We start from the raw sequence: 13652 nt of genomic DNA on the forward strand, positions 1-13652 counted from the left end.
CAGCACAGTCAGCTGTGACCACAGCAATGCCTGAGCTGGCGTTCACTGTGGGCAACGAGGAGCAGGGATACCAGTGACCAGAGCAGAAAACATTCAGGACAGCCTTGGTTTCCCACATTGTGTGACCTGGATTCTCTCTGTAGTGCTCTTCTCCCACAGAAGCTCTTTTTTCCCCTCTGCAGCCAGAGGCAGAACTGTGGGGATGTGGCTGTGGAGCTCGGTGGCCCTGCTGGGTACATCTGATCCAGCTCAAGGTGCATCTGGAGCCTGGGAGCACCCACCCACGCTGGGTGTTACCTTGCCAACAAAACCTGGGAAGGGAAGATGACCCAGGTCTGACCATATGCAGCAATCACAGCTCAGAGCTGCTGGCTGGCTGGTGCTTGGCTCCTATGCCCAGGCACAAGCCTGATCTGCTATCAGCACGGCTACTGAGTGTTTTATGGTTTGTCTCTCTTCTTCCCTCTGTATAAGTAATTCTGAGGCCAGGCACTGGATCCTTGCTCTCTTCCAGGACCCGCCACATCCATAAACTCCGTGCTTACTGGGGTTCACTGAATTTATTTGGTTAAGGTGCCAGGGAGTGAGTGAATATTTCAGAACTGAAAATGACTGTGCTACAAATCAGCCCCCGTGACAAGAGCCCTTCCCTTGCACAGTACAGCCTTGTGCCTGCTTTTGGGTCGGATGATGACAGCTTTCCCATACAGGCACTTTTTTTTACTTCTTCATCTTGCACAGTCATGGGCACGATGAACAGATGGCAGCGTTTTGCATCTGTTTTGCAAGAGGAAGCCCTGAAAATTCTGCAAATGGAGCACAAGAAGGGCAATCCTTTCCAGTGCCAAGTGTTGTGATGACAGCACGGAATCTCACAAGCCTCTGCTGCCTCTCCCTGGGGCTGCCACAACTGCCCGGGAGCAGCCACCTCCCGCCCGGCCCTGCTTTGCTGCCCTTCCTCGGCACGGGGTGATCAACAGGAGCACTCAGGCACAGGGGTGTGACCAGCACCGCTCCCGAGGGACGGTCCCCGCAGAGCAGATGGCACCAGCAGCCTCCTGCTGCCCGCGCAGCTTTCCAAACCTCGGTGTCTGCCCAGAGACCCGAGCGCCCTGCACGGGCTCAGCGCCTCCAGCCAGATGGGCACGGCCGCGGGCAGAGCAAGGACCACGTGCGGGCAGGGAATGCGCTGGAGCTGGGCAGTCTGAGCGGCGGGAGTGACTCAGCGGCCTCCACTCCAGAGGGGAGTTCACTCTCTGCGGCCAGGAGGAGGCGATGGATTGGGGCTCTTGGCACTACAGCCCTGAGGTCGGTGGAGCTCCCCTGATACTCACTGCTGGAGCTGAAGGCAGAATCTGCCCCCCGCGAATTCAGAGGTTTTGATCCAGGCAGAATTCACCTCTGGATACAGATGTGCTCAACACACAGGCCAACAGGGGTCATTCAGCTGCATGCTCCTTCACAGCAGATATCAAAATAATGATTTATTTTGGACCAGATTTTTGTTACAGATGACATCAAGCTCCTTGAGGAGCAAGGATTTATGCTCCTAGGAGAGTCCAGCTGTAGGGAGAAATCTGTTCCTTTGGGATCTCCACAGTGCTGTAGGGGAAGAGCCCTAGCCTTGCTGGCATGGCTGGTCCAGGCTCCTCGTGCTGCAGCTGAGTGGGGTGGATGTCTGCAGCTCTGCCAGCAAAATGGTGTGGAACCTGTTCCTGTGCTTGTCCTGGGATTTACTTCCCACAAGACAGTACAGTGTACACTAGCTGACTTATCTGTGAACCATGGAAACATTTTGAAAAGGTAAAGCAGACAGTACACTGAAGAATCATTTGTCACAAGTAATTGCAGGCAGTCAGAAAGAGCAGGGAGAGTATATGAATCATGACGTAAAAACAGTGAAGGGCAGGCATTTAGTCTGGTCTGTGGCTATAAGTGCAGTGACACAGGTTAGTCTTGGCATGATATACAAATGTTATGTGCAGAGGGACAAGTACAATGAATAAAGAATCCCCCTTTTCTCATTATCTCATGCAGCAGAGAGGTTTTTTACTTCACACATAACTCATAACTTTTAGTAGGCAGGAGATGGCTACATTGAATTAGTGGGAACATTTTGTTTCCTGAATTTAAATATTCTCCCTGTGACAATTTATTTCTAGTGTAAAATCCTGGTAGGATGCAGAGAGACAGGGAAATTAGCCTGAGCAGCCATTTCAGCTGGCCAGGGCCAGGGCTGGGCACCACAGACCCACCACCACCAGAGTCTCACACCTTGACTGTGGCAATCCTCACAGACCAGCAGGGAAAAATATTGATCAGGTTTGGCAATTTCCTGGGCTATAAACAGGGGAAGAGCTCTAAATAAGGAGCATTAGGAAAAAAAATAGTGTAAAGAATTAGAATCAAACAAGACGGCACTTTTTTTTTCACACTTTTGCTTCATAAATGGGTGTTTCCATTCTGAAATATTAAAAATAACAAAATCCATGCAACTTAAATAAGGAGAGAGGTGTATTTGGATGTAGAGGGAAACCTATGATTGGAAAGGGAACAGCTGAGTGAGTAATGTACAACACTATTGCTTATGAATTTGTTATAAAGGTAGACAGGAGTGGGAACTTCTTAGGTCTGCTTCAGGAATTTATTATTTATGGGCAAACACATGCATGATACATAATAACTTTTAGTCCTTCTGTAATTCTCTCCACTCAGACATCTCAGAATTATCTGTAAATGCAGGTGGAGTTATTAGCTCCTTTTCAGAGGCTGTCCATGAGGAATGGCTGGGTTGAGGTGCAAATGTAGGACCTTGAGTTCCAGTGCAGAACTGGAAAAAACATCTGTGAGTGAGGGGATAAATTGATTTCTCTCACTCCAGTTTTGCATCAAGGTAACTCAAAGGATTGGCACTTCTGGTTCACAGTCCAATTCGGATTTAATTAAAGCAGTTATCACCATTGTTTCTCACCCATGAAAAGGTGACAGACAATTTTCAGCCTAAAAATTTTGCCTAATCATGTGAGTAGCAAAAAATATTTTAAAGTATCCACAATTAATCAAAAATAAATGGTGTTGGGTAGTGGAATAAGAAATTAATGGCTGAGTTTGATCATGGAGCAGTCCATCAGCTTTCCCCTTCCTGCCACTTGTCCTCGTGATTCCTTTAAATGAGCAGCCCAAGCCGAAAGTTCTCATTTTCAAATGAAAATAGGAGAGGAAAAAGTTCTCAGAAAGTTGAAATATCCTGGTTTGACATTTTCAGAGCAAAAAGTGGAAATTTCAAATGTTGAAATTACTTTTCATTTCAAATATTCAAATTCTGTATTATATTTGAATGTTGTTAAGAGATAAAAAGGTCAAATTCTAAAAGGCCATGTTAGAATTATTGTTTCAATTTTGCACTGAAACTATTTCCCATGTTGTACAAATTTTCCTTCATTGAAAATTTCAGGTTTCATTTCTGATCATAACAAAGACAAATGTTCAAACTTCAAAATCCTCTGCTCAGTTCTTCTCTCTTTTTCTTCAGAATGTTTCTCAGCTTCAGTGAGAAGCCCAGTGGGATCAGCCAGGAATTTAGGAATTTTTAGGAACCAAAAAATGTTCTTAAATCAAGCCATGAATTAGGCTTTTTTGGGATTCACAAACAGAATTGATGAATTAGAACTTTCTGTTGCTGGACAAACTAATAAATAAATCCTAAGCTTCAATGAGCTAGACAGGAAAAAAACCCAAACAGTCCCTCTTTGTCCTCAGGTTTTTTTTCCTATATAAAGAAAAAAAAAAAAAAAGGAGCCAAGGATATTTCTAGATGTATTTGTGTATGTTTATTTCCTAAAGGTCAATTTATTTATTTTCTTTTTGCTAATTACCAGGCTTCCATTTCCAGTCTTGAGATTCCAGATATCAGTCCCTGCAGTTGTAGCTCCTCTCCATTTTGTCTGGAGTTGGCTGTCGCCTCACCTGTCCTCTCTCATGAAATGTGGATTTTCCTGGCTCTGATCTTTGCTGTAGTTGGGTTCTTGTCTGGTTATTTCTGTCTTGGCTGACTGTGGTGGGGCAAATCTGCAGAAGACCCCAACTCTGAGCTTCAGTGGAACTGAAACCTCACCTTCATCTGGGACTGCATTCAGCACAAACCTCTGTTGATCCATTTGGTTTTCTTCCCTTCTCCTCCACACCGTGTTTCTCCTTTGTCAAGCAGTTGCAGTAGCCACCTTTGAAGTGAAGGATCAAGCTCCAAATCTTACTGTTTTACAAGGGAAAAGAGATTTGGAATGTCAGGTCTTTTTCAGCCTTAACAATAACATCACTGCCAGCAACTCAATAACAAGGACTGTTATACTCCCACTCCTACTTAGTGGCAGAAATTGGGCTGCTTTATGTTCCTGCTCAGACATTTCCATTCATCTCTGCCTTGCTTTTAATGGCCCAATCTGTACCGCTCTCGTTAGTCAGTGTTTACGTTCATGGTCCATTTGGGTGGAACGATTTCTCACCTGAGAGCTGCACAGCCACTCTTCTGCTTGGGTTTGTGCATTTTGTGCTGGCTTTGGCTATGGGTGGCCTCGTGTTTTGAGGTTTTGGTGGGTGTCTTGGTTTGAAAAGATAGGTTTCTGCAAGGAAAGCAAGAGCCTTCTGTGAAATGGAAAATGGAGACCCCTGCCCTCCAAATTATTATGATTTTGAAACTAAGAGGCTCTCTTAAAGATATGGGAATAGGAATAACAGTTCTTTATTAGGAAAATTAAAATACAAATACAATAGTACAAAAAAAGAAAACAAACCACTGCCAGAGTGAGAGCAGGCCCTGCCCCCTGTGTGTCAGGGGGGTGGCACAGCCCCATCCCATGGGGGCTCAGCCCTCCTGCAGTGCCAGCTGTGGCTCTGCTGGAGCAGGGATCCTGCACAAGGGGGGAGTTTTCCCCTGCAGCTCCAGGGGTGGTGTGGATGGGCCTGGGCTTCCTCTGAGAATGCAGGGGAGAGGAAAGCTGCTCCTCTGGGAATGCAGGGGAGAGGAAAGCTGCTCCTCTGGGAATGCAGGGGAGAAGGAAGCTGCTCCTCTGGGAATGCAGGGGAGAGGAAAGCTGCTCCTCTGGGAATGCAGGGGAACAGAAAGCTGCTCCTCTGGAAATGCAGGGGAGAAGGAAGCTGCTCCTCTGGGAATGCAGGGGAGAGGAAAGCTGCTCCTCTGGGAATGCAGGGGAGAGGAAAGCTGCTCCTCTGGGAATGCAGGGGAGAGGAAAGCTGCTCCTCTGGGAATGCAGGGGAGAAGGAAGCTGCTCCTCTGGGAATGCAGGGGAGAGGAAAGCTGCTCCTCTGGGAATGCAGGGGAACAGAAAGCTGCTCCTCTGGAAATGCAAGGGGCAGAGGCTGCTGTGGTATTCCCAGACTCAGATTGTATCCAGGTAGGAATGGGCACAATGAATCAGGCACCTGCAACATGCAGGTGTTACTGTAAAAATTGAGCAACTGAGGCCATTTTGTTTCAGTTAAAATCTTAGTGAGCAGCTGGTAATTCAAAATTATTTGGGTTTGGATTTTATTTGATGTTATTTTTTGGGGGGGGGATAGCTTGGCTGTTTTTTTAATTGAAGTTGGCTTAAATTGTGCATCTCAGCTGCTGATTTAATTTAAATTTAATAAGAGTTATTATAGAACAATTAGATACCAAAGAACTAATAAGAATGTTTTTAAATTGAACGGTGGTACTACACACTGATAAACACACTCTTAATAATTGATTGATCTTTAATCACACAGCATTTTTGTGAAACTTTAATTAACTATGATTCAGATATAATTTAAACTGAATCAAAGAGATATTCAGATATCTATTACTGTAGAACAGCAATTTATCTTGCCAATATGTTCTGGGGAATAGAGGCTTTGCTACATCTATGATCAGTACTTCACATATTTAATTCTCAGTTCACCATGTCCTTTAAGTGACTTTATAATGCAAATAAATTATAATAATGGTGTTATATTTTTCCATGAAGGGTTTGGATACCAAATATCAGCTTGTAAACTGTTTGTAGCTCCCAACCTAAAGCCCATGAACAAATCCCAACTTCAGTTAAGAACTTAGAGCATAGGCCCAGTTTTTAGGGAGCTGTTGATGTATTTGTGAGAGGCAGCTTGAAGCTACAGAGCAGAAAACAATCAAGGAGATCTGAAATTTGAGAATGTTATTATAGTCTGAGGAAAAACCTCCTCTTAGCCTTCTGCTCTCTCATCCTGCATGTTTAAATATTCCCTCCAGCCTCTGTAAATCCTTGCACCAACCCCCTGTTGTTACCTTGGGACAGGTGTAGGATCTTCCCGGGAGGTTTTTATGCAGCATAAACCTCCCCAAGCCAGAACAGGTGTCAATGTCTGATTGTGTGTGCTTGTCCCTCTCATGTAACTTAACCTTGCAGCCAGCAAGTGTTTGTGTCGGAATCTCTTGGCACAGGGCCAAGGCATTGGGATGTCTTTAAGAATCCCTGGATCTGAATTCCTGTGAATTTAAGTCATCTCAGGATCAGAGGGGCTGCTCCAAGCAGAGCAGGTCTGGGTTGTGGTCGCTGTTTCCTCAGCTGGTTCAGCTCTCAGCCCCAGCTCCGAGAGCACAACTGCTGCTGTAATGAGTCATTAACCAGCCCAGTGCTTCAGAGAACCTGCACTAGAAACTCGTTAGGCTGCTCAAACCATCAGCCAGGCCTGCACTAACCAGTGCCTACCTGGACATTTGTGTTGGCTGCTCCAAGGGGGCCAAATCTCCAGTGGCTGTTGTGGTCCTGTGCCAGGTCACCTTCCAACAGCATCCTTACTCCTTCCTTCTGCACAGCACAGAGCAAAAGTCCTGACTCAGAGTGTCACACAGGCTGGTGGGTGCTTATCCTGCTTGAACACTGCTGCCTGAAGGCTCCATCTATCCCAACCCAAACTGGGATTCCCTGTGCCAGGCTGTGCTGGAAGTGAAGGGATAACTCATGTCCTGTGCTGCACTGTCACACATGATGAAGAGGGAATATCAGGGACAACAAAGTATTTGTTGTTCTAAAACTGGGAGGGTTGCTGAATAGCAGCAAGGGAAAATTGGAAGGTTTTAGCTTGTTTTCAAAATGAATTGATATATGACAAATGGTGGCATTTATAAGCTATTGGAGAGGGCCCTAAAATAAAGAGAAAAGAGGTCAAAAACATGAAGACCAGCCAGGAAAGAGATCAGGAGGAAAGATATGAATAGGAAACCCTTCCCTGAAATGCAGAGAAGTAATACAAGACAGCCAAGAACATTCCCATGGGTGGATTGTTTTTTGCTCTTACCCATCTCAGAACATTTCATTTAGTTCTGCTGCTTCACAAAACTCTGTTGTCACACAGCAGAAAAGACAAAAGTCTCTAGAGCAGAACCTCCCAGCTCAAGGTGAAGTTTTGCCTTCAGAGGGGTTCCTCTGGCTCCCAAGACTCCTCAGCTGTGGGTGGAAAACCAGTACAGGCTCAGCAAGAGCATCAAGGGATGCACAAGGAGCTGCCACTCCATAAACAGAATTTGGCCTGTTAGGTTTGGAGTCTTTATATCTAAGCCTTTGGTCTGAGAACCCCCAACATCCAGTGAACATTCAGGTTTTGTAGAATCACTTTTCAGGAGGGAATTACTGAAATGTCATTGAAATCTAGATATTGTTAATAGTTACTTAGTATAATAATTTTTACTTTTAAATTTTTTTTTCTACTTTAAAAAGAGCATTTCAGATAGAACTGGCAACCTGTTTGTGATTGGAGAAGGGGCACTTCTGAGTCAGGGTAGTCAGTACCTTCCTTTCTGCAGCTCTCGTGCCCTGATGTCCTGTAGAAATGCAAATAAACACTGTACAGGTGGCATGTGAGAGCTTGAAGTGTGAAAACAAGGTCTTGAACACCTAGGGGACTACCTTTGGCTTCTGTTTTAGACAGCCCTGGCATCTTGGCTGGATTATTACTTTCACCCTTGCTGCATTCTTGTTGAGGTCTCAGTGAAATACATTTTTCACTTTCCCTTCAGAATAGCTGACACTATTGTGGTATCACAGTATGCTGCTAAATAGCTGATTCTGCTCTCTGTGTGGGGCAGTATTCCTCAGGAATCCCAAATAAATCTTCAAATAGAGAATGCTGCCGAATGTCAAATTATCATTAGGAATACAGATCTGAAGCATCCATTAACAATGTCATAAAATGTCAATAACATGCCCCAGATCCTTTAAAGCATAAAACAAATCCTTTCACAAATCACTCTCTGGCACATGAACTGGCTGTGGACAGAGAACCATATCCATATCCCACAGTATTTTGTTGTTCTCAAGTGGATCCTATTTCCTCTGAGATTTGAGTGTGGTCTAAATGGCAACTTTCTGTAGTTTCCAAGACCTATAACAATTTCTTCTCCCACTTTATTTTAACAACTCCAGTAAATCATGGTCTGTTGTGACTGGGAGTGTTACAGCTGTGGGGTTTGTAAGCACAGCAAAACTTTCTTCACTGCTGGTTAGCACAGATGGAAGCAGAAGCAATCCAGAGCATGTCAAGAATCCCTCTCTCTCCTTGCATGGATAAGCTTAATAAGGCAAACTTGTTGTTGAGGGAAGGCACTCAACTGATTCCAAAAACAATTAGGAATTACACCAAACAAATAACCCTTGGTGATCATCTGCTAGAAAAACATTTCCCTTAGTTATAGACTTGTTATTATCTCACTGAGTTGGAGCAAAAGCTTGCAGAAAATAACTTCTCTTTATTCATTTTAAGTGTTACAGTAGATGCTCATAAATATGCAGGACTGTTAGGAGATGTGGTTCAAGGTTACAAAAATCAACAGAGAATTTGGATGCCCAGATGCAGATGTCCAAAGAAGAACCTGATTTTTACCACAAAATGTCAAGTTCTTTTTCTGTAAAGTTAATTTTAGTGGTGCATGGTGGTGCTGTGATTTGGCTGTTAGCCAAATCGGCTACTACTTTTTATTCTTCTCTAAAATAAGTTTTCCAAGCCCTTAAAGGGTTACTGCTGCATGAGATGTGCACAAAGTAAAAAGAGAAATTTGGAGTAATTTCTGCTTTGTGCTCAAAGAAGTCACCCTAGCTGTATGTTTTGTTATTAGATCATACCTGCAGTTTTATAAGACATATGGTAATGGATTTATGTAGTAAATTTTTATTGTAGTTTATTTTTTGTTAAATATATATTGTATTAATATATATATACAAGACAAAGGAAGGGCAAATGAAAATCCTGTTGTCTGGCCAACAGAATTCTGCTGCCAACTCTGTGAGCATTGCTTGAGAAACCAGAGACCGAAAATGATGTTACACAGCCATAATTCAACTTTAATCTACTTTAAAGAAACAAGCCACTTGACTTTATATTACAGGAAAATAACCCCCAACCCTAAATTCAAAGGGTATTGTGGTGAGAGAGCAGAAAAAAAAAAAAAAGAGATAATGTTTTTAATTATGTTATCTCTAAGTGCTGAGCTGTAATATAAAATGGAGCTAAATTAGAGTTGTTTGAAGCAAACTTAATTCTGGTATTCCTGAATGGGAGTGTTGCAGATGATGATTTTAAAGCTGATTTTATTATCTGTGTGATTTCCTAAAATAGACAAACAGGAAAAATCTTGTATGAAACAGTGTATAACTACATCCTGTTTGTTCCAAGAGCTGGTACCTTTGGGTTCACCACAGCCACTTGGAATTTGATTTCATGAGTCACACTTTGCCACTGGATTTCACAGATTCTTTCTGCAAGTAGAGGAATTGTGACATTCAAGAAGCCTGGATTCCCTCATGGTTCAAACTATGGTCAGCCTTTTCCCCAGTTTTCTCATTCCAGTCCAGACCACTTCTCTACTTTAGGTTTTCTTCTTGGGTCAGTCTCTCCCAAACATTTCTTGCTTCTAATTCATTACCCCCTCCTTCCCCGCTCTGCATTGTCCCAGCTCTTTGTCCTTCTGCAGAAATTTCCTCTTATTCAATCTCAGCTTCATCATCTCAGCTAATGAACTTCCTCATCATCTATCACTCGCCCCTAATTTCCCACCTGTTTCTTCCAGTCCTGCATTCCCTGGGCCACTCCTTTCTGCCAGCTCCTCCAAGACTTTCAGCAGCTCTCTGTCCTGCTCTGTCCTGCTCCATGGTGCCCCTCTCTGCCAGCCACGGCTTTTGTCTCCTGGGTGTATCCCTGCTTTTGCTGCCTGGGTGCTGGGAAGCAAATACCTGATGGTAGTGGAAGGAGAGAGTGAAACTTCTTGGAACTGACTTCATGAAACTGGATTTCAGCTCTTCAGGGTGTCTTTTATTTCTGTGTTTTAGTGTTGGCCTGGCATCAAACATTTAATGTTTCTGACCTCTAAACATAGTTCAGGAGAGGATAAAAACGCAGCCGTGCAAACGGCCGGTGGGGAGAAGGCTTGGAGGAGATGATGCCTCCCCCGGCCGGAGCTGTGATCTGGGCGCTAACCAGGAGGTGGGGATGTTCCATGGGAGGATGGAGCAGGGAATCCGCGCAGGGACCCCGCTCTGTGCTGCTGCTGCTGCTTCATCGAGGAACAGGGGAGAGGGAACAGAGGGCAGAGTGGGCAGCAAGGTGAGAAAATCCCCAGTCTATTCACTTCACACCTCCATTTTTTTCAGTTTCTGGCTCAAAACTTTGGATTGCCAGGCAATGGATAATTAAGTAATTTTGTAGCTTTGCAAAAGTGTCTGCAAAAATGGACACGGAGGTCTATAGGAATCAGCAATGCCACTATGACCAGGATATCTCAAGGCTTGAGGGCTTCTGTCACCCCTGCAATGTCTGCAATGATGCTGAGCCTTTCTGGAGAGCCACATCCATAGCTGTGGGTTCAGCCAGTGCATTGGATTCCCTTTTTCCAGCTGCAAGGATCCAGAAGTGCACCTGCATGGGGTGCCCTCTTTCAGCCATGAAGGAAACCTACCAGGAAGCCAGAGAGGGATTCTGACCTGGATCTGTAATGACTGGACAAGGAGTAATGGGTGCAAATTGAAAAAGAGGAAATTTAGGTTAGATATTAGAAGGAAATCTTTTACTGTGAGAGTAGAACAGGTTGCCCAGTGGAAGCCTCATCTCTAGCAGTGTTCAAAGCCAGGCTGGATAAAGCCTTGAGCAACCTGGGAGGTGTTCCCACTCATGGCAGGGGGATGGGACTAGGTCATATTTAAGGTCCACCTCAACCCCTTAACAGTCTATGATTCCATAGATTTGTGGATCAAACCATCACTGAGCACCCTCATGGGACAACCCTTCACCAGCTGAGTGCTGGCAAACTGGAACAGCTCGGCAGGGGCTGCGGGTGGGGGTGCTGGGCAGGCAGGGCTGGGGGTGCTGGGCAGGCAGGGTTGGTATCATGGGCAGGCAGAGCTGGGGGTGCTGGGCAGGCAGGGCTGGTATCATGGGCAGGCAGAGCTGGGGGTGCTGGGCAGGCAGGGCTGAGTGTGCTGGGCAGGCAGAGCTGGGGGTGCTGGGCAGGCAGGGCTGGTATCATGGGCAGGCAGAGCTGGGGGTGCTGGGCAGGCAGGGCTGGTATCATGGGCAGGCAGGGCTGGGGGTGCTGGGCAGGCAGGGCTGGTATCATGGGCAGGCAGGGCTGAGTGTGCTGGGCAGGCAGGGCTGGGGGTGCTGGGCAGGCAGAGCTGGGGGTGCTGGGCAGGCAGGGCTGGGGGTGCTGGGCAGGCAGAGCTGGGGGTGCTGGGCAGGCAGGGCTGGGGGTGCTGGGCAGGCAGGGCTGGTATCATGGGCAGGCAGCCTGCCCTGGTGGAGCTTACATCCTGCCCTGGAGCAGTGATAAATTATGCAGGAGGTGGCTGCTGTGTCCAGGGATGTGCTGCATGGAGACAGAGTGATTGGAACCATTCCCACAGCAACCAGAATGCCAAGCACCCCCTTGCTCCTTGGACTTCTTTACCAACCAGATCCATTAAAACCAAAGATAACCCAATTCCAAAGCAGCTCACCCCCAGTAGCAATTCAGAGAACACATGGGATGAAAAAATAATGTAGCTAAAAAGTCATAAAAATGAAGCCTATTTGATTAGATCCAAACCAGTGGTATCAACTGATTTTGCTCATTTAACCTGTCTCCTGATCGCAGTACAGCCATCATTTAGCTGCAGGGTGGATGTGTTCATACTGAACTATTAATCTGTTTCAAAATGCCATAACATTTCCATGAAGAACTTCCTAATTTTTTTTTTCAGAAATTAAATGTCTGTTTAAAGTTCATTCCCTCCTGCTGCAACTAATTGAAATGAGATTTGGTTTATCTTTATGACATGAAAATGAGATTGAGTTTCATAATAATAACAATAATGATAACTCTATAGATTTTAGGACTAGCAGTTAATAATTATAGTAATATGTGGAGATTAGAAAAGAGTAATGCAGCATAAACAGTCCATTGTTATTTGTTGAGATATGGGATTAGATATCAGTTCATACAATTTTTCTGATTTTGAATGTTTTCAGTTCTCATTGAATTTTAGACAAGTGCATTAATTAATTTCACCCCAGTATCTGGTAGTTTAAGTAACCTTTTGTGATCTGGTGCTCAATCTAAGCCTTTCTAAACATGGATTTTTTAAAAGGCAAAATTCTTGAAAAGCAAAAAGCTGAGGAATATAAACATTAATCAGCTGTCTGTCACCTCCCCTCTCCTGGGGGTTAATGATCAGGAATTGGCCTTGTGGAGCAATCTGAAGGTGAACCTGAAGTCCATCATTGCCAGCTGTGCACTGGCTGGGAAGGGACAGAAAGGATCTGTGCCTTGCCCAGACTCTTTGCCTGGTGGTTTGCATGCCAGGGCAGGAATCCTGGGGACACTTCCCAATTCTCCTTGAGGAAGGGTTTCTAATCCAAAATCTTTCAAACCTGTGCAAGCACTGGCAGAATGAGCTCCCTTGAGAATTGCAGTGATTGCGTTGTGCCAAAGTCCATTGCTGGAGAAAAGCAGATTGTTCTGGAAATGTCTTTCTGTGTCTATACATGTATGTGCTGACTATGTCTGTAGGTGCATACATCTATATACATATCTACATATAAAATATGTACATGTATTTTAGTGATCACTCCAAATTGTGTTTGTTATCCTTTGAACAATCCTAGAGGTTGTTTAACTGTTATAACTTTGGTTATTTCACAGCTAATGCTGCTTATTAAAAGGGTAATGATTTGAGGAAGAAAAGCAGCAATATAGCCCTAAAGTTAAAGGGTATATTCCAGAGCTATGTGTTCATTTTCCTCATGACAGTTTTCCTTTTTTTTTTTTTGTTTTACCTGCTTTGGCTGTTTTTATTCACTGAAATTTCAAGTCACATGTGGAAAACTTCCATATATGGAAAAATACAAGCACCTTGAATCATATTGCCTTTATCCATGGTGAGATTTACCTTCTAATATAAAAACCCCATTGATTGCAAAGGGCTTTTTGGGAAGGAAGTGTTTAATGCCAGTCCACAAAAATCTGGTCCATAGTGCTTTGAATTGTTACACCTTCTTCTGATAGGAGTCCAAGAAAACCCAGGAGCCAGCAAGCAAAGCTCCTAGGTTTGTGTTTTAAATTATTTATGTTGTCTATAGAAAACATGGGAGAAAATCTGATTTGAGAC

This window comes from Molothrus aeneus, chromosome 9 (genome assembly GCF_037042795.1).
Source record: "Molothrus aeneus isolate 106 chromosome 9, BPBGC_Maene_1.0, whole genome shotgun sequence".
NCBI lineage: Eukaryota > Metazoa > Chordata > Aves > Passeriformes > Icteridae > Molothrus > Molothrus aeneus.